The sequence below is a fragment of the Aristolochia californica genome, unplaced genomic scaffold (genome assembly GCF_029961685.1).
Source record: "Aristolochia californica isolate CCGP_79_NKW_82.1479 unplaced genomic scaffold, dmAriCali1.0.hap1 SCAF_3, whole genome shotgun sequence".
NCBI classification, from domain to species: Eukaryota; Viridiplantae; Streptophyta; class Magnoliopsida; order Piperales; family Aristolochiaceae; genus Aristolochia; species Aristolochia californica.
This window is the reverse complement of record NW_027181992.1, coordinates 23748311-23773342: the sequence shown is the minus strand read 5'-3', so window position 1 is coordinate 23773342 and position 25032 is coordinate 23748311.

Genomic DNA, 25032 nt, shown 5'->3' with positions numbered 1-25032 from the left:
TATCTATGTTTACATTTGAGCATTTCCTTTTTAGTTGTGTAATTTTCCCTTAAACATAAACTTGAGTTAACTCTTGGAATCAAATTTTAAAAAGGCAAATACATAACAGTAAAATGAAAATTATAGAGAAAAATATTTTAAAGCAAAAAATGTATGTGAAGAAAATTTATTCACACGCCAAAAATAAACACTAAAGTTTTGTTATCAGAGTTTGGGAAATTCTAGCAGTTCCACGCTAACAGCTTGGAATTTTTTGAGAAAGAGATTTCTAATTGATCCAACACATGTTTTAAACATGGATATTGCATGCTTGAAGCATGTGAAAGACTCAAATCATTGCAAAACCTAAGATATAAAAACTGAAGAGAGTTCCCAAACCCTAAAAATTACAAGCACTTTTTGGAATTATTTATGTCTACATTTGTGCATTTTCTTTTTAGATGTATACTTTTCCCTTAAATATAACGTTGAGTTAACTCTCGGAATCAAAATTTTAAGAAGGCAAATAGATAACAGTAAAATGAAAATTTGAGAGAAAAAAAATTTTAACAAAAAAATGTGAGTGAAGAAAGTTTATTCACACGCCACAAATGAACACAAAAGTTTTGTTATCAGAGTTTGAGAAATTCCACTAGTTCAACCCTAATAGCATTGAATTTTGTGAGAATGAGATTTCTAATTGATCCAACACATGTTTCAAACATGGATATTGCCTGCTTGAAGCATGTTAAAGACGCAAATGATTGCAAAACCTAAGATATAAAAACTGAAGAAAGTTTACAATCCCTACAAATTACAAACACTTTTTGGAATTATCTATGTCTACATTTGTGCATTTTCCTTTTAGATGTACACTATTCCCTTAAACATAAACTTGATTTAACTATCAGAATCACAATTTTAAGATGGCAAATACCTCACAGTAAAATGAAAATTTTAGAGGAAACTATTTTAAACAAAAAAACATAAGAGAAGAAAATTTATTCACATACCACAAATGAATACTAAAGTTTTGTTTCGAGAGTTTGGGAAATTCCACCAATTCAACCCTAATAGCTTGGAATTTTGTGAGAAAGAGATTTCTAATTGATCGAACACATGTTTTAAACATAGATATTGCATGCTTCAAGCATGTTTAAGACACAAATCTTTGTAAAACCTAAGATATAAAAACTGAAGAGAGTTCCCAATCCCTAAAAATTACAAAAACTTCTTTGGATTATCTATGCCTACATTTGTGCCTTTCCATTTTTGATGTATACTTTTCCCTTCAACTTAAAGTTGAGTAAACTCTCAGAATCTAAATTTTAAGATGGCAAATACATAATAGTGAAATGAAAATTTTAGAGAAAAAAATTTTAAATAAAAAAATGTAAGTGAAGAAAATTTATTCACGCCACAAATGAACACTAAAGTTTTGTTATCAGAGTTTATGAAATTCCTCCAGTTCAACTCTAATAGCTTGGAATTTTGTGAGAAAGAGATTTCTATTTGATCCAAAACATGTTTTAAACATGGATATTATATGCTTGAAGCATATTAAAGACGCAAATGATTGCAAAACCTAAGATATAAAAAATGAAGAGAGTTTACAATCCGTAAAAATTACAAACACTGTTTGGAATTATCTATGTCTACATTTGAGCATTTCCTTTTTAGATGTGTAATTTTCCCTTAAACATAAACTTGAGTTAACTCTCGGAATCAAAATTTTAAGAAGGCAAATACATAACAGTAAAATGAAAATTATAGAGAAAAAATTGTAAACAAAAAAATGTATGTGAAGAAAATTTATTCACACGCCAAAAATAAACACTAAAGTTTTGTTATCAGAGTTTGGGAAATTCCAGCAGTTCAACCATAACAGCTTGGAATTTTGTGAGAAAGAGATTTCTAATTGATCCAACACATGTTTTAAACATGGATATTGCATGCTTGAAGCATGTGAAAGACGCAAATCATTGCAAAACCTAAGATATAAAAACTGAAGAGAGTTCCCAAACCCTAAAAATTACAAACTTTTTTTGGAATTATTTATGTCTACATTTGTGCATTTTCTTTTTAGATGTATACTTTTCCCTTAAATATAAACTTGAGTTAACTCTCGGAATCAAAATTTTAAGAAGGCAAATAGATAACTGTAAAATGAAAATTTTAGAGAAAAAAATTTTTAACAAAAAAATGTGTGTGAAGAAAATTTATTCACACGCCACAAATGAACACAAAAGTTTTGTTATCAAAGTTTGAGAAATTCCACTAGTTCAACCCTAATAGCATGGAATTTTGTGAGAAAGAGATTTCTAATTGATCCAACACATGTTTCAAACATGGATATTGCCTGCTTGAAGCATGTTAAAGACGCAAATGATTGCAAAACCTTAGATATAAAAACTGAAGAAAGTTTACAATCCCAACAAATTACAAACACTTTTTGCAGTTATCTATGTCTACATTTGTGCATTTTCCTTTTAGATGTACACTATTCCCTTAAACATAAACTTGAGTTAACTCTCGGAATCCTAACTTTAAGATGGCAAATAGATGACAGTAAAATGAAAATTTTAAAGAAAAAAATTCTAAACAAAAAAATGTAAGAGAAGAAAATTTATTCACACGCCACAAATGAACACAAAAGTTTTGTTATCAAAGTTTGGAAAATTCCACCAGTTCAACCCTAATAGCTTGGAATTTTGTGAGAAAGAGATTCCTAATTTATCCAAAACATGTTTTAAACATGGATATTGCATGCTTGAAGCATGTGAAAGACGCAAATCAATGCAAAACCTAAGATATAAAAACTGAAGAGAGTTCCCAAAGCCTTAAAATTACAAACACTTTTTGGAATTATCTATGTCTACATTTTTGCATTTGCATTTTAGATGTATACTTTTCCCTTAAACATAAACTTGAGTTAACTCTCGGAATCCAAATTTTAAGGAGGCAAATAGATAACAGTAAAATGAAAATTTTAGAGAAAAAAATTTTAAACAAAAAAATGTATGTGAAGAAAATTTATTCACACGCCACAAATGAACACTAAAGATTTGTTATCAGAGTTTCAGAAATTCCATCAGTTCAACCATAATAGCTTGGAATTTTGTGAGAAGGAGATTTCTAATTGATCCAACACATGTTTTAAACAAGGATATTGCATGCTTGAAGCGTGTTAAAGACGCAAATGATTGCAAAACCTAAAATATAAAAATTGAAGATCGTTTACAATCCCTAAAAAATACAAACACTTTTTGGAATTATCTATGTCTACATTTGTGCATTTTCTTTTTAGATGTACACTATTCCCTTAAACATAAACTTGAGTTAACTCTCGGAATCACAATTTTAAGATGGCAAATACATCACAGTAAAATGAAAATTTTAGAGAAAACAATATTAAACAAAAAAACGTAAGAGAAGAAAATTTATTCACATGCCACAAATGAACACTAAAGTTTTGTTATCAGAGTTTGTGTTCAACCCTAATAGCTTGGAATTTTGTGAGAAAAAGATTTCTAATTGTTCCAACACATGTTTTAAACATGGATATTGCATTCTTGAAGCATGTTGAAGATGCATATCATTGCAAAACCTAAAATATAAAAACTGAAGAGAGTTCCATATCTCTAAAAATTACAAACACTTTTTGGAATTATCTTTGCCTACATTTTTGCATTTCCATTTTAGATGTACACTTTTCCCATAAACATAAACTTGAGTTAACTCTTCAAACCAAAATTTTAAGAAGGAAAATACATAACACTAAAATGAAAATTTTAGAGAAAAAAATTTTAAACAAAAAAATGTTAGTGAAGAAAATTTATTCACACGCCACAAATGAACACTAAAGTTTTATTATCAGAGTTTGGGAAATTCCACCAGTTCTACCCTAATAGCTTGGAATTTTGAGAGAAAGAGATTTCTATTTGATCCAACACATGTTTTAAACATGGATATTGCATGTTTGAAGCATGTTAAAGACGCAAATGATTGCAAATCCTAAGATATAAAAACTGAAGAGAGTTTACAATCCCTAAAAATTACAAACACATTTTGGAATTATCTATGTCTACATTTGAGCATTTTCTTTTTAGATGTATACTTTGCCCTTAAACATAAACTTGAGTTAACTCTCGGAATCAAAATTTTAAGATGGCAAATAGATCACAGTAAAATGAAAATTTTAGAGACAAAAATTCTAAAAAAAAAAATGTATGTGAAGAAAATTTATTCACAGGCCACAAATGAACACTAAAAGTTTTGTTATCAGAGTTTTGGAAATTCCACCAGTCCATCCCTAATAGCTTGGAATTTTGTGGGAAAGAGATTTCTAACTGATCTAACACAAGTTTTAAACATGGATATTGCATGCTTGAAGCATGTTAAAGACGCAAATGATTGCAAATCCTCAAATATAAAAACTAGTGAGAGTATAGAATCCCCAAAAATTACAAACATTTTTCTGAATTATCAATGTCTACATTTGTGCATTTCCTTTTTAGATGTACACTTTTCCCTTAAACAAAAACTTGTGTTAACTCTCAGAATCCATATTTTAAGATGGCAAATAGATCACAGTAAAATGAAAATTTTAGACAAAACTATCTTAAACAAAAAAATGTAAGAGAAGAAAATTTATTCACACGCCAAAATTGAACACAAAAGTTTTGTTATCAGAGTTTGGGAAATTCCACCAGTTCAACCCTAATAGCTTGGAATTTTGTGAGAAAGAGATTTCTATTTGATCCAACATATGTTTTAAACATGGATATTGCATGCTTGAAGCATGTTAAAGATGCAAATCATTGCAAAACCGTAGATATAAAAACTGATGAGAGTTCCCAATCCCTTAAAATTACAAACACTTTTTTGAATTATCTATGTCTACATTTGTGCTTTTCCTTTTTAGATGTATACTTTTCCCTTAAACATAAACTTGAGTTAACTCACACAATCCAAATTTTAAGAAGGAAAATAGATCACAGTAAAATGAAAATTTCAGACAAAACAGTTTTAAAAAAAAAAATTAAGTGAAGAAAATTTATTCACATGTCACAAATAAACACTAAAGTTTTTTATCAGATTTGGGAAATTCCAACAATTCAACCCTAATTGCTTGGAATTTTGTGAGAAAGAGATTTCTAATTGATCCAACACATGTTTTAAACATGGATATTGCATGCTTGAAGCATGTGAAAGATGCAAATCATTGAAAAACCTAAAATATCAAAACTGAAGAGAGTTCCCAAAGCCTTAAAATTACAAACACTTTTTGGAATTATCTATGTCTACATTTGTGCATTTCCATTTTGGATGTATTCTTTTCCCTTAAACATAAACTTGAGTAAGCTCTCGGAATCCCAATTTTGAGAAGGCAAATAGATCACAGTAAAATGAAAATTTTAGAGAAAACTATTTTAAACAAAAAAATGTAAGTGAAGAAAATTTATTCACACGCCACAAACGAACACAAAAGTTTTGTTATCAGAGTTTGGGAAATTCCACCAGTTGAACCCTAATTGCTTGGATTTTTGTGAGAAAGAGATTTCTAATTGATCCAACACATGTTTTAAACATGGATATTGCATGCTTGAAGCATGTTAAAGACACAAATCATTGCAAAACCTAAGATATAAAAACATAAGAGGGTTCCCAATGCCTAAAAATTACAAACACATTTTGGAATTATCTATGCCTACATTTGTGCATTTCCTTTTTAGATGTAAACTATTCCCTTAAACATAAACTTGAGTTAACTCTCGGAATCCCAATTTTGAGAGGCAAATAGATCACAGTAAAATGAAAATTTTAGAGAAAACTATTTTAAACAAAAAAATGTAAGTGAAGAAAATTTATTCACACGCCACAAATGAACACAAAAGTTTTGTTATCAGAGTTTGGGAAATTCTACCAATTGAACCCTAATTGCTTGGAATTTTGTGAGAAAGAGATTTCTAATTGATCCAACACATGTTTGAAACATGGATATATCATGCTTGAAGCATGTTAAAGACGCAAATCATTGCAAAACATAAGATATAAAAACTGAAGAGAGTTCCGAATCCCTAAAAATTACAAACACTTTTTGGAATTATCTATGTCTACATTTGTGCATTTTCCTTTTAGATGTACTCTATTCCCTTAAACATAAACTAGAGTTAACTCTCGGATTCACAATTTTAAGATGGCAAATACATCACAGTAAAATGAAAATTTTAGAGAAAACTATTTTAAACCAAAAAACATAAGAGAAGAAAATTTATTCACACGCCACAAATGAACACTAAAGTTTTGTTTCCAGAGTTTGGGAAATTCCACCAATTCAACCCTAATAGCTTGGAATTTTGTGAGAAAGAGATTTCTAATTGATCGAACACATGTTTTAAACATAGATATTGCATGCTTGAAGAATCTTTAAGACGCAAATCTTTGTAAAACCTAAGATATAAAAACTGAAGAGAGTTCCCAATCCCTAAAAATTATAAAAACTTCTTTGAATTATCTGTGCCTACATTTGTGCATTTCCATTTTAGATGTATACTTTCCCCTTCAACATAAACTTGAGTAAACTCTTGGAATCAAAATTTTAAGAAGGCAAATACATAACAGTCAAATGAAAATTTTAGAGAAAAAAATTTTAAACAAAAAAATGTAAGTGAAGAAAATTTATTCACAAGCCACAAATGAACACTAAAGTTTTGTTATCATAGTTTATGAAATTCCTCCAGTTCAACTCTAATAGCTTGGAATGTTGTGAGAAAGAGATTTCTATTTGATCCAACACTTGTTTTAAACATGGATATTGCGTGCTTGAAGCATGTTAAAGACGCAAATGATTGCAAAACCTAAGATATAAAAACTGAAGAGAGTTTAGAATCCCTAAAAATTACAAACACTTTTTGGAATTATCTGTCTACATTTGAGCATTTCCTTTTTAGATGTGTAATTTTCCCTTAAACATAAACTTCAGTTAACTCTCGGAATCAAAATTTTAAAAAGGCAAAAACATAACAGTAAAATGAAACTCGTAGAGAAAAATATTTTAAACAAAAAAATGTATGTGAAGAAAATTTATTCACACGCCAAAAATAAACACTAAAGTTTTGTTATCAGAGTTTGGGAAATTCCAGCAGTTCCACCCTAACTGCTTGGAATTTTTTGAGAAAGAGATTTCTAATTGATCCAACACATGTTTTAAACATGGATATTGCATGCTTGAAGCATGTGAAAGACGCAAATCATTGCAAAACCTAAGATATCAAAATTGAAGAGAGTTCCCAAACCCAAAAAATTAAAAGCACCTTTTGGAATTATTTATGTCTACATTTGTGCATTTCCTTTTTAGATGTATACTTTTCCCTTAAATATAACCTTGAGTTAACTCTCGGAATCAAAATTTTAAGAAGGCAAATAGTTAACAGTAAAATGAAAATTTTAGAGAAAAAAAATTTTAACAAAAAAATGTGAGTGAAGAAACTTTTTTCACACGCCACAAATGAACACAAAAGTTTTGTTATCAAAGTTTGAGAAATTCCACTAGTTCAACCCTAATAGCATTGCATTTTTTGAGAAAGAGATTTCTAATTGATCCAACACATGTTTCAAACATGGATATTGCCTGCTTGAAGCATGTTAAAGACGCAAATGATTGCAAAACCTAAGATATAAAAACTGAAAAAAGTTTACAATCCCTACAAATTACAAACACTTTTTGGAATTATCTATGTCTACATTTGTGCATTTTCCTTTTAGATGTACACTATTCCCTTAAACATGAACTTGAGTTAACTCTCGGAATCCTAACTTTAAGATGGCAAATAGATGACAGTAAAATGAAAATTTCAAAGAAAAACATTCTAAACAAAAAAATGTAACAGAAGAAAATTTATTCACACGCCACAAATGAACACTAAAGTTTTGTTACCAGAGTTTGGGAAATTCCACCAATTCAACCCTAATAGCTTGAAATTTTGTGAGAAAGAGATTTCTAATTGATCTAACACATGTTTTAAACAGGGATATTGCATGCTTGAAGCATGTTTAAGACACAAATCTTTGTAAAACCTAAGATATAAAAACTGAAGAGAGTTCCCAATCCTTAACAATTACAAAAACTTCTTTGAATAATCTATGCCTACATTTGTGGATTTCCATTTTAGATGTATACTTTTCCCTTCAACATAAAGTTGAGTAAACTCTCGGAATCAAAATTTTAAGAAGGCAAATACATAACAGCCAAATGTAAATTTTAGAGAAAAAAATTTTAAACAAAAAAATGTAAGTGAAGAAAATTTATTCACACGCCACAAACGAACACTAAAGTTTTGTTATCAGAGTTTATGAAATTCCTCTAGTTCAACTCTAATAGCTTGGAATTTTGTGAGAAAGAGATTTCTATTTGATCCAACACATGTTTTAAACATGAATATTGCATGCTTGAAGCATGTTAAAGACGCAAATGATTGCAAAACCTACGATATAAAAACTGAAGAGAGTTTACAATCCCTAAAAATTACAAACACTTTTTGGAATTTTCTATGTCTACATTTGAGCATTTGCTTTTCAGATGTGTAATTTTCCCTTAAACATAAACTTGAGTTAATTCTCGGAATCAAAATTTTAAGAAGGCCAATACATAACAGTAAAATGAAAATTATTGAGAAAAAAAATTTAAACAAAAAAATGTATGTGAAGAAAATTTATTCACACGCCAAAAATAAACACTAAAGTTTTGTTATCAGAGTTTTGGAAATTCCAGAAGTTCAACCATAACAGCTTGGAATTTTGTGAGAAAGAGATTTCTAATTGGTCCAACACATGTTTTAAACATGGATATTGCATGCTTGAAGCATGTAAAAGACGCAAATCATTGCAAAACCTAAGATATAAAAACTGAAGAGAGTTCCCAAACCCTAAAAATTACAAACACTTTTTGGAATTATTTATGTCTACATTTGTGCATTTCCTTTTTAGATGTATACTTTTCCCTTAAATATAAACTTGAGTAAACTCTCAGAATCAAAATTTTAAGAAGGCAAATAGATAACAGTAAAATGAAAATTTTAGAGAAAAAACTTTTTAACAAAAAAATGTGAGTGAAGAAAATTTATTCACACGCCACAAATGAACACTAAAGTTTTGTTATCAGAGTTTGAGAAATTCCATTAGTTCAACCCAAATAGCATGGAATTATTTGAGAAAGAGATTTCTAATTGATCCAACACATATTTCAAACAAGGATATTGCCTGCTTGAAGCATGTTAAAGACGCAAATGATTGCAAAACCTAAGATATAAAAACTGAAGAAAGTTTACAATCCCTAGAAATTACAAACACTTTTTGCAATTCTCTATGTCTACATTTGTGCATTTTCCTTTTAGATGTACACTATTCCCTTAAACATAAACTTGAGTTAACTCTCGGAATCCTAACTTTAAGATGGCAAATAGATGAAAGTAAAATGAAAATTTTAAAGAAAAAAATTCTAAACAAAAAAACATAAGAGAAGAAAATTTATTCACACGCCACAAATGAACAGTAAAGTTTTGTTACCAGTGTTTGGGAAATTCCACCAATTCAACCCTAATAGCTTGGAATTTTGTGAGAAAGAGATTTCTAATTGATCGAACACATGTTTTAAACATGGATATTGCATGCTTGAAGCATGTTTAAGACGCAAATCTTTGTAAAACCTAAGCTATAAAAACTGAAGAGAGTTCGAAATCGCTAAAAATTACAAAAACTTCTTTGAATAATCTATGCCTACATTTGTGGATTTCCATTTTAGATGTATATTTTTCCCTTCAACATAAACTTGAGTAAACTCTCGGAATCCAAATTTTAAGAAGGCAAATACATAATAGTCAAATGAAAATTTTAAAGAAAAAAATTTTAAAGAAAAAAATGTAAGTGAAGAAAATTTATTCACACGCCACAAATGATACCTAAAGTTTTGTTATCAGAGTTTATGAAATTCCTCCAATTCCACTCTTATAGCTTGGAATTTTGTAAGAAAGAGATTTCTATTTGATCCAACACGTGTTTTAAACATGGATATTGCATGCTTGAAGCATGTGAAAGACGCAAATCATTGCAAAACCTAAGACATAAAAACTGAAGAGAGTTCCCAAACCCTAAAAATTAGAAACACTTTTTGGAATTATTTATGTCTACATTTGCGCATTTCCTTTTTAGATGTATACTTTTCCCTTAAATACAAACTTGAGTTAACTCTCGGAATCAAAATTTTAAGAAGGCAAATAGATAACAGTAAAATGAAAATTTTAGAGAAAAAAATTTTTAACAAAAAAATGCGAGTGAAGAAAATTTATTCACACGCCACAAATGAACACTAAAGTTTTGTTATCAAAGTTTGAGAAATTCCACTGTTCAACCCTAATAGCATGGAATTTTGTGAGAAGAGATTTCTAATTGATCCAACACATGTTTCAAACATGGATATTGCCTGCTTGAAGCATGTTAAAGACACAAATGATTGCAAAACCTAAGATATAAAAACTGAAGAAAGTTTACAATCCCTACAAATTACAAACACTTTTTTGGATTATCTATGTCTACATTTGTGCATTTCCTTTTTAGATGTATACTTTTGCCTTAAACATAAACTTGAGTTAACTCTCGGAATCCGAACTTTAAGATAGCTAATAGAGCGCAGTAAAGTGAAAATTTTAGGGAAAAAAATTCTAAACAAAAAAATGTAAGTGAAGAAAATTTATTCACACACCACAAATGAACACTAAAAGTTTTGTTATCTGAGTTTGGGAAATTCAACCTGTTCAACCCTAATTGCTTGGAATTTTGTGAGAAAGAGATTTTTAATTGATCCAACACATGTTTTAAACATGGATATTGCATGCTTGAAGCATTTAATGACGCAAATGATTGCAAATCCTAAGATATAAAAACTGAATAGAGTTTACATTCCCTAAAGATTACAAACACTTTTTGGAATTATCTATGTCTACATTTGTGGATTTCCTTTATAGATGTGTACTTTTCCTTTAAACAAAAACTTGAGTTAACTCTCGGAATCCAAATTTTAAGGTGGCAAATACGTCATAGTAAAATGAAAATTTAAGACAAAACTATCTTAAACAAAAAAATGTAAGGGAAGAAAATTTATTCACAAGCCACGAATGAACACATAAGTTTTGTTATCCGAATTTTGAAAATTCCACCAGTTCAACCTTAATAGTTTGGAATTTTGTAGGAAAGAGTTTTCTAATTGTTCCAACACATGTTTTAAACATCGATATTGCATTCCTGAAGCATGTTTAAGACGCAAATCATTGCAAAACCTAAGATATAAAAATTGAAGAGAGTTCCCAATCTCATAAAATTACAAACACTTTTTGGGATTATCTTTGCCTACATTTGTGCATTTCCATTTTAGATGTATACTTTTCCCTTAAACATAAACTTGAGTTAACTCTCGGAATCAAAATTTTAAGAAGGCAAATACATAACAGTAAAATTAAAATTTTAGAGCAAAAAATTTTATACAAAAAAATGTAAGTGAAGAAAATTTATTCACACTCCACAAATGAACACTAAATTTTTTTTATCAGAGTTTGGGAAATTCCACCAATTCAACCCTAATAGCTTGGAATTTTGTGAGAAGGAGATTTCTATTTGATCCAACACATGTTTTAAACATGGATATTGCATGCTTGAAGCATGTTAAAGACGCAAATGATTGCAAATCCTAAGATATAAAAACTGAAGAGAGTATAGAATCCCTAAAAATTACAAACACTATTTGGAATTATCTACGTCTACATTTGTGCATTTCCTTTATAGATGTATACATTTCCCTTAAACAGAAATTGGAGTTAATTCTCAGAATCCAAATTTTAAGAGGGCAAATAGGTCACTGTAAAATGAAAATTTTAGACAAAACTATCTTAAACAAAAAAATGTAAGAGAAGAAAATTTATTCACATGCCACAAATGAACACAAAAGTTTTGTTATCAGAGTTTATGAAATTCCATCAGTTCAACCCTAATAGATTGGAATTTTGTGAGAAAGAGATTTCTATTTGATCCAACACATGTTTTAAACATGGATATTGCATGTTCGAAGCATGTAAAAGACGCAAATAATTGCAAAACCACAGATATAAAAACTAAAGAGAGTTCCCAATCCCAAAAAATTAGAAACACGTTTTTGAATTATCTATGTCTACATTTGTGCATTTCCTTTTTAGATGTATACTTTTCCCTTAAACATAAACTTCAGTTAAGTCTCGAAATCCAAATTTTAAGATGGCAAATAGATAAGAGAAAAATGAAAATTGTAGAGAAAACTATTTTAAACAAAAAAATGTAAGAGAAGAATATTTATTCACAACCACCAATGAACACTAAAGTTTTGTTATCTGTGTTTGGGAAATTCCACCAGTTCAACCCTAATAGCTTGGAATTTTGTGAGAAAGAGATTTTAATTGATTCAACACATGTTTTAAACGTGGATATTGCATGCTTGAAGCATGTTAAAGACGCAAATAATTGCAAAACCTAAGATTTAAAAATTGAAGAGAGTTCCCAATCCCCAAAAATTACAAACACTTTTTGGAATTATCTATGTCAACATTTGTGCATTTTCTTTTTAGATGTACACTATTCCCTTAAACATAAACTTGAGTTAACTCTCGGAATCACAATTTTAAGAGGGCAAATACATCACAGTAAATTGAAAATTTTAGAGCAAACTATATTAAACAAAAAAACATAAGAGAAGAAAATTTATTCACATGCCACAAATGAACACTAAAGTTTTGTTACCAGAGTTTGGGAAATTCCACCAATTCAACCCTAATAGCGTGGAAATTTGTGAGAAAGAGATTTCTAATTGATCAAACACATGTTTTAAACATGAATATTGCATGCTTGAAGCATGTTTAAGATGCAAATGTTTGCAAAACCTAAGATATAAAAACTGAAGAGACTTCCCAATCCTTAAAAATTACAAAAACTTCTTTGAATTATCTATGCCTACATTTGTGCCTTTCCATTTTAGATGTATACTTTTTCCTTAAACATAAACTCGAGTAAACTCTCGGAATCAAAATTTTAAGATGGCAAATACTTAACAATCAAATGAAAATTTCACAGAAAAAAATTTTAACAAAAAAATGTAAGTGAAAAAAATTTATTCACACGCCACAAATGAACACTAAAGTTTTGTTATCAGAGTTTATGAAATTCCACCAGTTCAACTCTAAGAGCTTGTAATTTTGTGAGAAAGAGATTTCTATTTGATCGAACACATGTTTTAAATATGGATATTGCATGCTTGAAGCATGTTAAAGACGCAAGTGATTGCAAAACCTAAGATATAAAAACTGAAGAGAGTTTAAAATCCTGAAAAATTACAAACACTTTTTGGAATAATCTATGTCTACATTTGAGCATTTACTTTTTAGATGTATAATTTTCCTTTAAACATAAACTTGAGTTAACTCTCGGAATCAAAATTTTAAGAAGGCAAATACATAACATTAAAATGAAAATTATAGAGAAAAAAACTTTTAATAAAAAAATGTGAGAAGAAAATTTATTCACACGCCACAAATGAACACTAAAGTTTTGTTACCAGAGTTTGGGAAATTCCACCAGTTCAACCCTAATAGCTTGGAATTTTGTGAGAAAGAGATTTCTAATTGATCGAACACATGTTTTAAACATGGATATTGCCTGCTTGAAGCATGTTAAAGACGCAAATCTTTACAAAACCTAAGATATAAAACTTGATGAGAGTTCCCAATCCCTAAAAATTACAAAAACTTCTTTGAATTATTTATGCCTACATTTGCTGCTTTTCTATTTTAGATGTATACTTTTTCCTTAAACATAAACTTGAGTTAACTCTCGGAATCCAAATTTTAAGATGGCAAATAGATAACAGTAAAAAGAAATTTTAGAGAAAAAAATTTTAAACAAAAAAATGTAAGTGAAGAAAATTTATTCACACGCGACAAATGAACAGTAAAGTTTTGTTATCAGAGTTTGGGAAATTCCACCAGTTCAACCCTAATAGCTTGGAATTTTGTGAGAATGAGATTTCTAATTTATCCAACACATGTTTTAAACAAGGATATTGCATGTTTGAAGCATGTTAAAGACGCAAATGATTGCAAAACCGAAGATATAAAAACTGAAGAGAGTTTACAATCCCTAAAAATTTCAAACACTTTTTGGAATTATCTATGTCTGCATTTGTGCATTTCCTTTTTAGATTTCCCTTAAAGATAAACTTGAGTTAACTCTCGGAATCCAAATTTTAAGAAGGCTAATAGATCACAGTAAACTGAAAATTTTAGAGAAAACTAATTTAAACAAAAAAATGTAAGGGAAGAAAATTTATACACACTCCAAAAATGAATACTAAAGTTTTGTTATCAAAGTTTGGGAAATTCACAAGTTCAACCCTAATTGCTTGAAATTTTGTGAGAAAGAGATTTTTAAATTATCCAACACATGTTTTAAACATGGATATTGCATGCTTGAAGCATTTTAAAGACGCAAATCATTGCAAAACCTAAGATATAAAAACTGATGAGAGCTCCCAATCCCAAAAAATTACAAAGAATATTTGCAATTATCTATGTCTACATTTGTGCTTTTCCATTTTAGATGTATACTTTTCCCTTAAACATAAACTTGAGTTAACTCTCGGAATCTAAATTTTAAGAAGGCAAATACATTACAGTAAAATGAAAATTTTAGAGAAAAAAATTTTAAACAAAAAAATGTAAGTGAAGAAAATTTTTTCGCACGCCACAAATGAACACTAAAGTTTTGTTATCAGAGTTTGGGAAATTCCACCAGTTCAACCCTAATAGCTTGGAATTTTGCGAGAAAGAGATTTTTAATTGATCCAACATATGTTTTAAACATGGATATTGCATGCTTGAAGCATGTTAAAGACGCAAAAGATTGCAAAAGCTAAGATATAAAAACTGAAGAGAGCTTACAATCCCTAAAAATTACAAACACTTTTTTGAATTATCTATGTCTACATTTGTGCATTTCCTTTTTAGATGTATACTTTTCCCTTAAACATAAACTTGAGTTAACTCTCGGAATCCAAATTTTTAGAAGGCAAATAGATCACAGTAAAATGAAAATTTTAGAGAAAACAATTTTAAACAAAAAAATGTTTGTGAAGAAAATTTATTCACACGCCACAAATGTACACTAAAGTTTTGTTATCAGAGTTTCGGAAATTGCAGCAGTTCAACCCTAATAGCTCGGAATTTTGTGAAAAATATTTCTAAATCATCCAACACAAGTTTTAAACTTTGATATTGCATGCTTGAAGCATGTTAAAGACGCAAATGATTGCAAAACCTAAGATATAAAAACCGAAGAGAGTTTACATTCCCTAAAAATTACAAACACTTTTTAGAATTATCTATGTCTACATTTGTGCATTTCCTTTTTAGATGTACACTTTTACCCTTAAACATAAACTTGAGTTAACTCTCGGAATCAATATTTTAAGATTGCAAATAGATCACAAAAATGAAAATTTTAGAGAAAACTATTTTAAACAAAAAAATGTAAGTGAAGAAAATTTATTCACACGCCACAAATGAACACTAAAGTTTTGTTATCAGATATTGGGAAATTCCACCGTTCAACCCTAATAGATTGGAATTTTGTGAGAAAGAGATTTCTAATTGATGCAACACATGTTTTAAAAATGGGTATTGCATGCTTGAAGCATGTTAAAGGCACAAATCATAGCAAAACCTAAGATATAAAAACTGAAGAGAGTTCCCAATCCCTAAAAATTAAAAGAACTTTTAGGAATTATTTATGCCCACATTTGTGCTTTTCCATTTTAGATATATAATTTTCCCTTAAACATAAACTTGAGTTAACTCTCGGAATCTAAATTTTAAGAAGGCAAATACATAACAGTAAAATGAAAATTTTAGAGAAAAAAATTTTAAACAAAAAAATGATAGTGAAGAAAATTTTTCACACGCCACAAATGAACACAAATGTTTTGTTTGCAGTGTTTCTTAAATTCCACCAGTTCAACCCTAATAGCTTGGAATTTTGTGAGAAAGAGATTTCTAATTGATCCAACACATGTTTTAAACATGGATATTGCATGCTTGAAGCATGTTATAGACGCAAATGATTACAAAATATAAGATATAAAAACTGAAGAGAGGTTACAATCCCTAAAAATTACAAACACTTTTTTGTATTATTTATGTCTACATTTGTGCATTTCCTTTTTAGATGTATACTTTTCCCTTCAGCATAAACTTGAGTTAACTCTAAGAATCCAAATTTTTAGAAGGCAAATAGATCACAGTAAAATAAAAATTTCAGAGAAAACAAATTTAAACAAAAAAAATGTAAGTGAAGAAAATTTATTCACAAGCCACAAATAAATACTAAAGTTTTGTTATCAGAGTTTGGGAAATTCCACCAGTTCAACCCTAATAGCTTGGAATTTTTTGAGAAAGAAATTTCTAATTGATTCAACACATGTGTTAAACATGGATATTTCATGCTTGAAGCATGTTAAAGACGCAAATCATTGCAAAACCTAAGATACAAAAACTGAAGAAAGTTCCCAATCCCTAAAAATTACAAACACTTTTTGGAAATATCTATGTCTACATTTGTGCATTTCCACTTTAGATGTATACTTTTCCCTTAAACATAAACTTGAGTTAACTATCGGAATCAAAATTTTAAGAAGGCAAATAGATAACAGCAAAATGAAAATTTTAGAGAAAAATATTTTCAACAAAAAATGTAAGTGAAGAAAATTTATTCACACGCCAGAAATGAACACTAAAGTTTTGTTATCAGAGTTTGGCAAATTCCACCAGTTCAACGCTAATAGTTTGGAATTTTGTGAGAAAGAGATTTCTAATTGATCCAACACATGTTTTAAACATGGATATTGCATGCTTGACGCATGTTAAAGACGCATATGATTGCAAATCCTAAGATAAAAAAACTGAAGAGAGTTTAGAATCCCTAAAAATTACAAACACTTTTTGGAATTATCTTTGTCTCCATTTGTGCATTTCCTTTTTAGATGTATACTTTTCCCTGAAACATAAACCTGAGTTAACTCTCGGAATCCAAATTTTAAGATGGCCAATAGATGACAGTAAAATGAAAATTTTGGACAAAACTATTTTAAACAAAACAATGTAAGTGAAGAAAATTTATTCACTTGCCACAAATGATCACAAAAATTTTGTTATCAGAGTTTGGGAAATTCCACCAGTTCAACCCTAATAGCTATGAATTTTGAGTGAAAGAGATTTCTAATTGATCCAACACATGTTTTAAACATGGATATTGCATGCTTGAAGCAAGTTAAAGACGCAAATCATTGCAAAACCGCAAATATAAAAACTGAAGAGAGTTCCCAATCCCGAAAAATTAAAAACACTTTTTGGAATTATCTATGTCTACATTTGTGCATTTCAAGTTTAGATGTATACTTTTCCCTTAAACATAAACTTTAGTTTACTCTCGGATTCAAAATTTTAAGAAGGCAAATAGATAACAGTAAAATGAAAATTTTAGAGAAAAAAATGTTAATAAAAAAAAGGTAAGTGAAGAAAATTTATTCAAACGCCACAAATGAACACTAAAGTTTTGTTATTAGAGTTTGGGAAATTCCACCAGTTCAACCCAAATAGCTTGGAATTTTGTGAGAAAGAGATTTCTAATTGATCCAACACATGTTTTAAACATGGATATTGCTTGCTTGAAGCATGTTAAAGACACAAAAGATTGCAAAACCTAAGATATAAAAACTGAAGAGAGTTTACAATCCCTAAAACTTAGAAACACTTTTTTGAATTATCTAAGTCTACATTTGTGCATTTCCTTTTTAGATGTATACTTTTCCCTTAAACATAAGCTTGAGTTAACTCTCGGAATCCAAATTTTTAGAAGGCAAATAGATCACAGTAAAATGAAAATTTCAGAGAAAACAAATTTAAACAAAAAATGTAAGTGAAGAAAATTTATTCACTAGCCACAAATAAACACTAAAGATTTGTTATCAGAGTTTGGGAAATTCTACCTGTTCAACCTTAATAGCTTGGAATTTTGGGAGAAAGAGATTTCTAATTGATTCAACACATGTTTTAAACATGGATATTGCATGCTTTAAACATGTGGAAGACGCAAATGATTGCAAAACCCAAGATATAAAAACTTAAGAGAGTTTACATTCCCTAAAAATTACAAACACTTTTTGGAATTCTCTATGTCTGCATTTGTGCATTTCCTTTTTAGATGTATACTTTTACCCTTAAACATAAACTTGAGTTAACTCTCGAAATCAATATTTTAAGACTGCAAATAGATCACAGTAAAATGAAAATTTCAGAGAAAACTATTTTAAACAAAAAAATGTAAGTGAAGAAAATTTATTTACACTCCACAAATGAACACTAAAGTTTTGTTATCAGATATTGGGAAATTCCACCTGTTCGACCCTAATAGCTTGGAATTTTGTGAGAAAGAGATTTCTAATTGATGCAACGCATGTTTTAAAAATGGGTATTGCATGCTTGAAGCATGTTAAAGACACAAATCATAGCAAAACCTAAGATATAAAAACTGAAGAGAGTTCCCAATCCCTAAAAATTACAAAAACTTTTTGGATTTATTTATGCCAACATTTGTGCTTGTCTATTTTAAATGTATACTTTTCCCTTAAACATAAACTTGAGTTAACTCTCGGAATCAAAATTTTAAGAAGGCAAATACATAACAGTAAAATGAAAATTTTAGAGAAAAAAATTTTAAACAAAAAAATGTAAGTGAAGAAAATTTATTCACACGCCACAAATGAACACAAATGTTTTGTTTTCGGAGTTGTTAAATTCCACCAGTTCAACCCTAATAGCTTAGAATTTTGTGAGAAAGAGATTTCTAATTGATCCAACACTTGTTTTAAACATGGATATTGCATGCTTGAAGCATGTTATTGACGCAAATGATTACAAAACCTAAGATATAAAAACTGAAGAGAGGTTACCATCCCTAAAAAGTACAATCACTTTTTGGAATTATCTATGTCTACATTTGTGAATTTCCTTTTTAGAGGTATACTTTTCCCTTAAACATAAACTTGAGTTAACTCTCGGAATCCAAATTTTTAGAAGGCAAATAGATTACAATAAAATGAAAATTTCAGAGAAAACAAAATTAAACAAAAAAATGTAAGTGAAGAAAATTTATTCACATGCCACAAATAAACACTAAAGTTTTTTTGTTATCAGAGTTTTGGAAATTCTACCAGTTCAACCATAATAGCTTGGAATTTTGTGAGAAAGAGATTTCTAATTGATTCAACACACGTTTTAAACATGCATATTGCATGCTTGAAGCATGTGAAAGACGCTAATCATTGCAAAACCTAAGATATAAAAACTGAAGAGAGTTCCCAAACCCTAAAAATTACAAACACTTTTTGGAATTATCTATGTTTGCATTTGTGCATTTCCTTTTTAGATTTCCCTTAAAGATAAACTTGAGTTAACTCTCAGAATCCAAATTTTAAGAAGGCAAATAGATCACAGTAAAATGAAAATTTTAGAGAAAACTAATTTAAACAAAAAAATGTAAGTGAAGAAAATTTATTCACCCGCCACAAATGAATACTAAAGTTTTGTTATCAAAGTTTGGGAAACTCCACCACTTCAACCCTAATTGCTTGGAATTTTGTGACAAAGAGATTTCTAATTGTTCAAACACATGTTTTAAACATGGATATTGCATGCTGGAAGCATGTTAAAGACGCAAATCGTTGCAAAACCTAAGATATAAAAACTGAAGAGAGTTCCCAATCCCTAAAAATTACAAACACTTTTAGGAATTATCTATGTCTACATTTGTGCATTTCCTTTTTAGATGTATACTTTTCCCGTAAACATAATCTTGAGTTAACTCTCGAAATCAAAATTTTAAGAAGGCAAATACATAACAGTAAAATGAAAATTTTAGAGAAAAAAATTTTAAACAAAAAAATGTAAGTGAAGAAAATTTATTTACACTCCACAAATGAACACTAAAGTTTTGTTATCAGATATTGGGAAATTCCACCTGTTCGACCCTAATAGTTTGAAATTTTGTGAGAAAGAGATTTCTAATTGATGCAACGCATGTTTTAAAAATGGGTATTGCATGCTTGAAGCATGTTAAAGACACAAATCATAGCAAAACCTAAGATATAAAGACTGAAGAGAGTTCCCAATCCCTAAAAATTACAAAAACTTTTTGGATTTATCTATGCCAACCTTTGTGCTTTTCTATTTTAAATGTATACTTTTCCCTTAAACATAAACTTGAGTTAACTCTCGGAATCAAAATTTTAAGAAGGCAAATACATAACAGTAAAATGAAAATTTTAGAGAAAAAAATTTTAAACAAAAAAATGTAAGTGAAGAAAATTTATTCACACGCCACAAATGAACACAAATGTTTTGTTTTCGGAGTTGTTAAATTCCACCAGTTCAACCCTAATAGCTTAGAATTTGTGAGAAAGAGATTTCTAATTGATCCAACACATGTTTTAAACATGGATATTGCATGCTTGAAGCATGTTATTGACGCAAATGATTACAAAACCTAAGATATAAAAACTGAAGAGAGGTTACCATCCCAAAAAAGTACAAACACTTTTTGGAATTATCTATGTCTACATTTGTAAATTTCCTTTTTAGAGGTATACTTTTCCCTTAAACATAAACTTGAGTTAACTCTCGGAATCAAAATTTTTAGAAGGCAAATAGATTACAGTAAAATGAAAATTTCAGAGAAAACAAATTTAAACAAAAAAATGTAAGTGAAGAAAATTTATTCACATGCCACAAATAAACACTAAAGTTTTTTTATTATCAGAGTTTTGGAAATTCTACCAGTTCAACCCTAATAGCTTGGAATTTTGTGAGAAAGAGATTTCTAATTGATTCAACACATGTTTTAAACATGGATATTGCATGCTTGAAGCATGTTAAAGACGCAAATCATTGCAAAACCTAAGATATAAAAACTGAAGAGAGTTCCCAATCCTAAAAAATTACAAAGACTATTTGGAATTATCTATGTCTACATTTGAGCATTTCCATTTTAGATGTATACTTTTCCCTTAAACATAAACTTGAGTTAACTCTCGGAATCTAAATTTTAAGAAGGCAAATACATAACAGTAAAATGAAAATTTTAGTGAAAAAAAAATTAACCAAAAAAATGTAAGTGAAGAAAATTTATTCACACGCCACAAATGAACACTAAAGTTTTGTTATCAGAGTTTGGGAAATTCCACCAGTTCAACCCTAATAGCTAGGAATTTTGTGACAAAGACATTTCTAATTGATCCAACAAATGTTTTTAGCATGGATAATGCATGCTTGAAGCATGTTAAAGACGCAAATGATTGCAAAACCTAAGATATAAAAATTGAAGAGATTTTACAATCCCTAAAAATTACAGACACTTTTTAGAATTATCTCTGTCGACATTTGTGCATTTCCATTTTATATGTTTAATTTCAACTTAAATATCAACTTGAGCTATCTCTCGTAAACAAATATTTAAGAAGGTAAATTGATCACAAAAAAATGAAAATTTTAGAGAAAAAGTTTATATAAAAAAAAAATGTAAGTGAATAAAATTTATTCACACACCACAAATCCACACAAAAGTTTTGTTATCCGAGTTTGGGAAATTCCACCAGTTCAACCCTTATAGCTTGGAATTTTCTGAGAAAGAGATATCTATTTGATCCAACTGATGTTTTAAACATGGATATTGCATGCTTGAAGCATGTTAAAGACAGAAACGATTGCAAAACATAAGATATAAAAACTTAAGAGAATTTACAATCCCTAAAAATTACAAACACTTTTGGGAATTATCTATGTCTACATTTGTGCATTTCCTTTTAAGATGAATACTTTTCCCTTAAACATAAACTGTAGTTAACTCTCGGAATCCAAATTTTAAGATGGCAAATAGATAACTGTAAAATGAAAATTTTAGAGAAAACTATTTTAAACAAAAAAATCTAAGAGAAGAAAATTTATTCACATGCCACAAATGAACACTAAAGTTTTGTTATCAGATTTTCAGAAATTCCACCAGTTCAACCCTAATCGCTTGGAATTTTGTGAGAAAGAGATTTCTAATTGATTCAACACATGTTTTAAACATGGATATTGCAAGCTTGAAGCATGTTAAAGACGCAAATAATTGCAAAACCTAAGATATAAAAACTGAAGAGAGTTCCCAATCCCTAAAAATTACAAACACTTTTTGGAATTATCTGTGTTTACATTTGTGCATTTCCATTTTAGATGTATACTTTCCCTTAAACATAAACTTGAGTTAACTCTCGGAATCAAAAATTTTAGAAGGCAAAAAGATAACAGCAAAATTAAAATTTTAGAGAAAAAAATTTTAAAGAAAAAAATGTAAGTGAAGAAAATTTATTCACACGCCACGAATGAACACTAAAGTTTTGTTATCAGAGTTTGGGAAATTCCACCAGTTCAACCCTAATAGCTTGGAATTTTGTGAGAAAGGGATTTCTAATTGATCCAACACATGTTTTAAACATGGATAATGCATGCTTGAAGCATGTTAAAGACGCAAATGATTGCAAAACCTATGGTATAAAAACTGAAGAGAGTTTTCAAACCCTAAAAATTACAAACACTTTTTGGAATTATCTATGTCTACATTTTTGCATTTCTTTTTTAGATGTATACTTTCCCATAAACATAAACTTGAGTTAACTCTCGGAATCCAAATTTTAACAAGGCAAATAGAACACAGTAACATGAAAATTTTAGAGAAAATAATTTTTAACAAAAAAATGTAAGTGAAGAAAATTTATTCACACGCCACAAATGAACACTAAAGTTTTGTTATCAGAATTTGGGAAATTCCATCAGTTCAACAGTAATAGCTTGGAATTTTGTGAGAAAGAGATTTCTAATTGATCCAACACATGTTTTAAACATGGATATTGCATGCTTGAAGGATGTTAAAGATGCAAATGATTGCAAAACCTAAGATATAAAAATTGAAGAGAGTTTACAATCCCTAAAAATTACAAGCACATTTTCGAATTAGCTATGTCTGCATTTGTGCATTTCCTTTTTAGATTTCCCTTAAAGATAAACTTGAGTTAACTCTCGGAATCCAAATTTTAAGAAGGTAATTAGATCACAGTAAAATGAAAATTTTAGAGAAAAGTAATTTAAACAAAAAAATGTAAGTGAAGAAAATTTATTCACACGCCACAAATGAATACTAATGTTTTGTTATCAAAGTTTGAGAAATTCCGCAAGTTCAACCCTAATTGCTTGGAATTTTGTGAGAAAGTGATTTTTAATTGATCCAACACATGTTTTAAACATGGATATTTCATGCTTGAAGCATTTTAAAGACGCAAATAATTGCAAAACCTAAGATATAAAAACTGAAGAGAGCTCCCAATCCCTAAAAATTACAAACACTTTTTGGAATTATCTATGTCTACATTTGTGCATTTCTATTTTAGATGTATACTTTTCCCTTAAAGATAAACTTGAGTTAACTCTCGGAATCCAAATTTTAAGAAGGCAATTAGATCACAGTAAAATGAAAATTTTAGAGAAAAGTAATTTAAACAAAAAAATGTAAGTGAAGAAAATTTATTCACACGCCACAAATGAATACTAAAGTTTTGTTATCAAAGTTTAAGAAATTCCACAAGTTCAACCCTAATTGCTTGGAATTTTGTGAGAAAGAGATTTTTAATTGATCCAACACATGTTTTAAACATGGATATTTCATGCTTGAAGCATTTTAAAGACGCAAATAATTGCAAAACCTAAGAAATAAAAACTGAAGAGCGCTCCCAATCCCTAAAAATTAAAAACACTTTTTGGAATTATCTGTGTCTACATTTGTGCATTTCCATTTTAGATGTATACTTTTCCCTTAAACATAAACTTGAGTTAACTCTCGAAATCAACATTTTTAGAAGGCAAAAAGATAACAGCAAAATGAAAATTTTAGAGAAAAAAATTTTAAAGAAAAACATGTAAGTGATGAAAATTTATTCACACGCCACAAATGAACACTAAAGTTTTGTTATCAGAATTTGGAAATTCTACCAGTTCAACAGTAATAGCTTCGAATTTTGTGAGAAAGAGATTTCTAATTGATCCAACACATGTTTTAAACATGGATATTGTATGCTTGAAGCATGTTAAAGACGCAAATGATTGCAAAACCCCAGATATAGAAACTGAAGAGAGTTCCCAATCCCTAAAAATTACAAAGACTATTTGGAATTATCTATGTCTACATTTGTGCATTTCCTTTTTGGATGTATACTTTTCCCTTAAAAATAAACATGAGTTAAATCTTGGAATCCAAATTTTAAGAAGGCAAATAGATCATAGTAAAATGGAAATTTTAGAGAAAATTAAAAAAAAATGTAAGCGAAGAAAATTTATTCACACGCCACAAATGAACAAAAAAGTTTTATTATCAGAGTTTGGGAAATTCCACCAGTTCAACACTAGTAGCTTGGAATTTTTTGAGAAAGAGATTTCAAATTGATCTAACAAATGTTTTAAACATAGATATTGCATGCGTGAAGCATGTTAAAGACGCAAATCAGTGCAAAACCTAAGATATAAAAACTGAATAGAGTTCGCAATCCCTAAAACTTACAAAGACTATTTGGAATTATCTATGTCTACATTTGTGCATTTCCATTTTAGATGTATACTTTTCCCTTAAACATAAACTTGACTTAACTCTTGGAATCTAAATTTTAAGAAGGCAAATACATAAAAGTAAAATGAAAATTTTAGAGAAAAAAATTTTAAACAAAAAAATGTAAGTGAAGAAAATTTATTCACACGCCACAAATGAACCCTAAAGTTTTGTTATCAGAGTTTGGGAAATTCCACCAGTTCAACCCTAATAGCTAGGAATTTTGTGACAAAGACATTT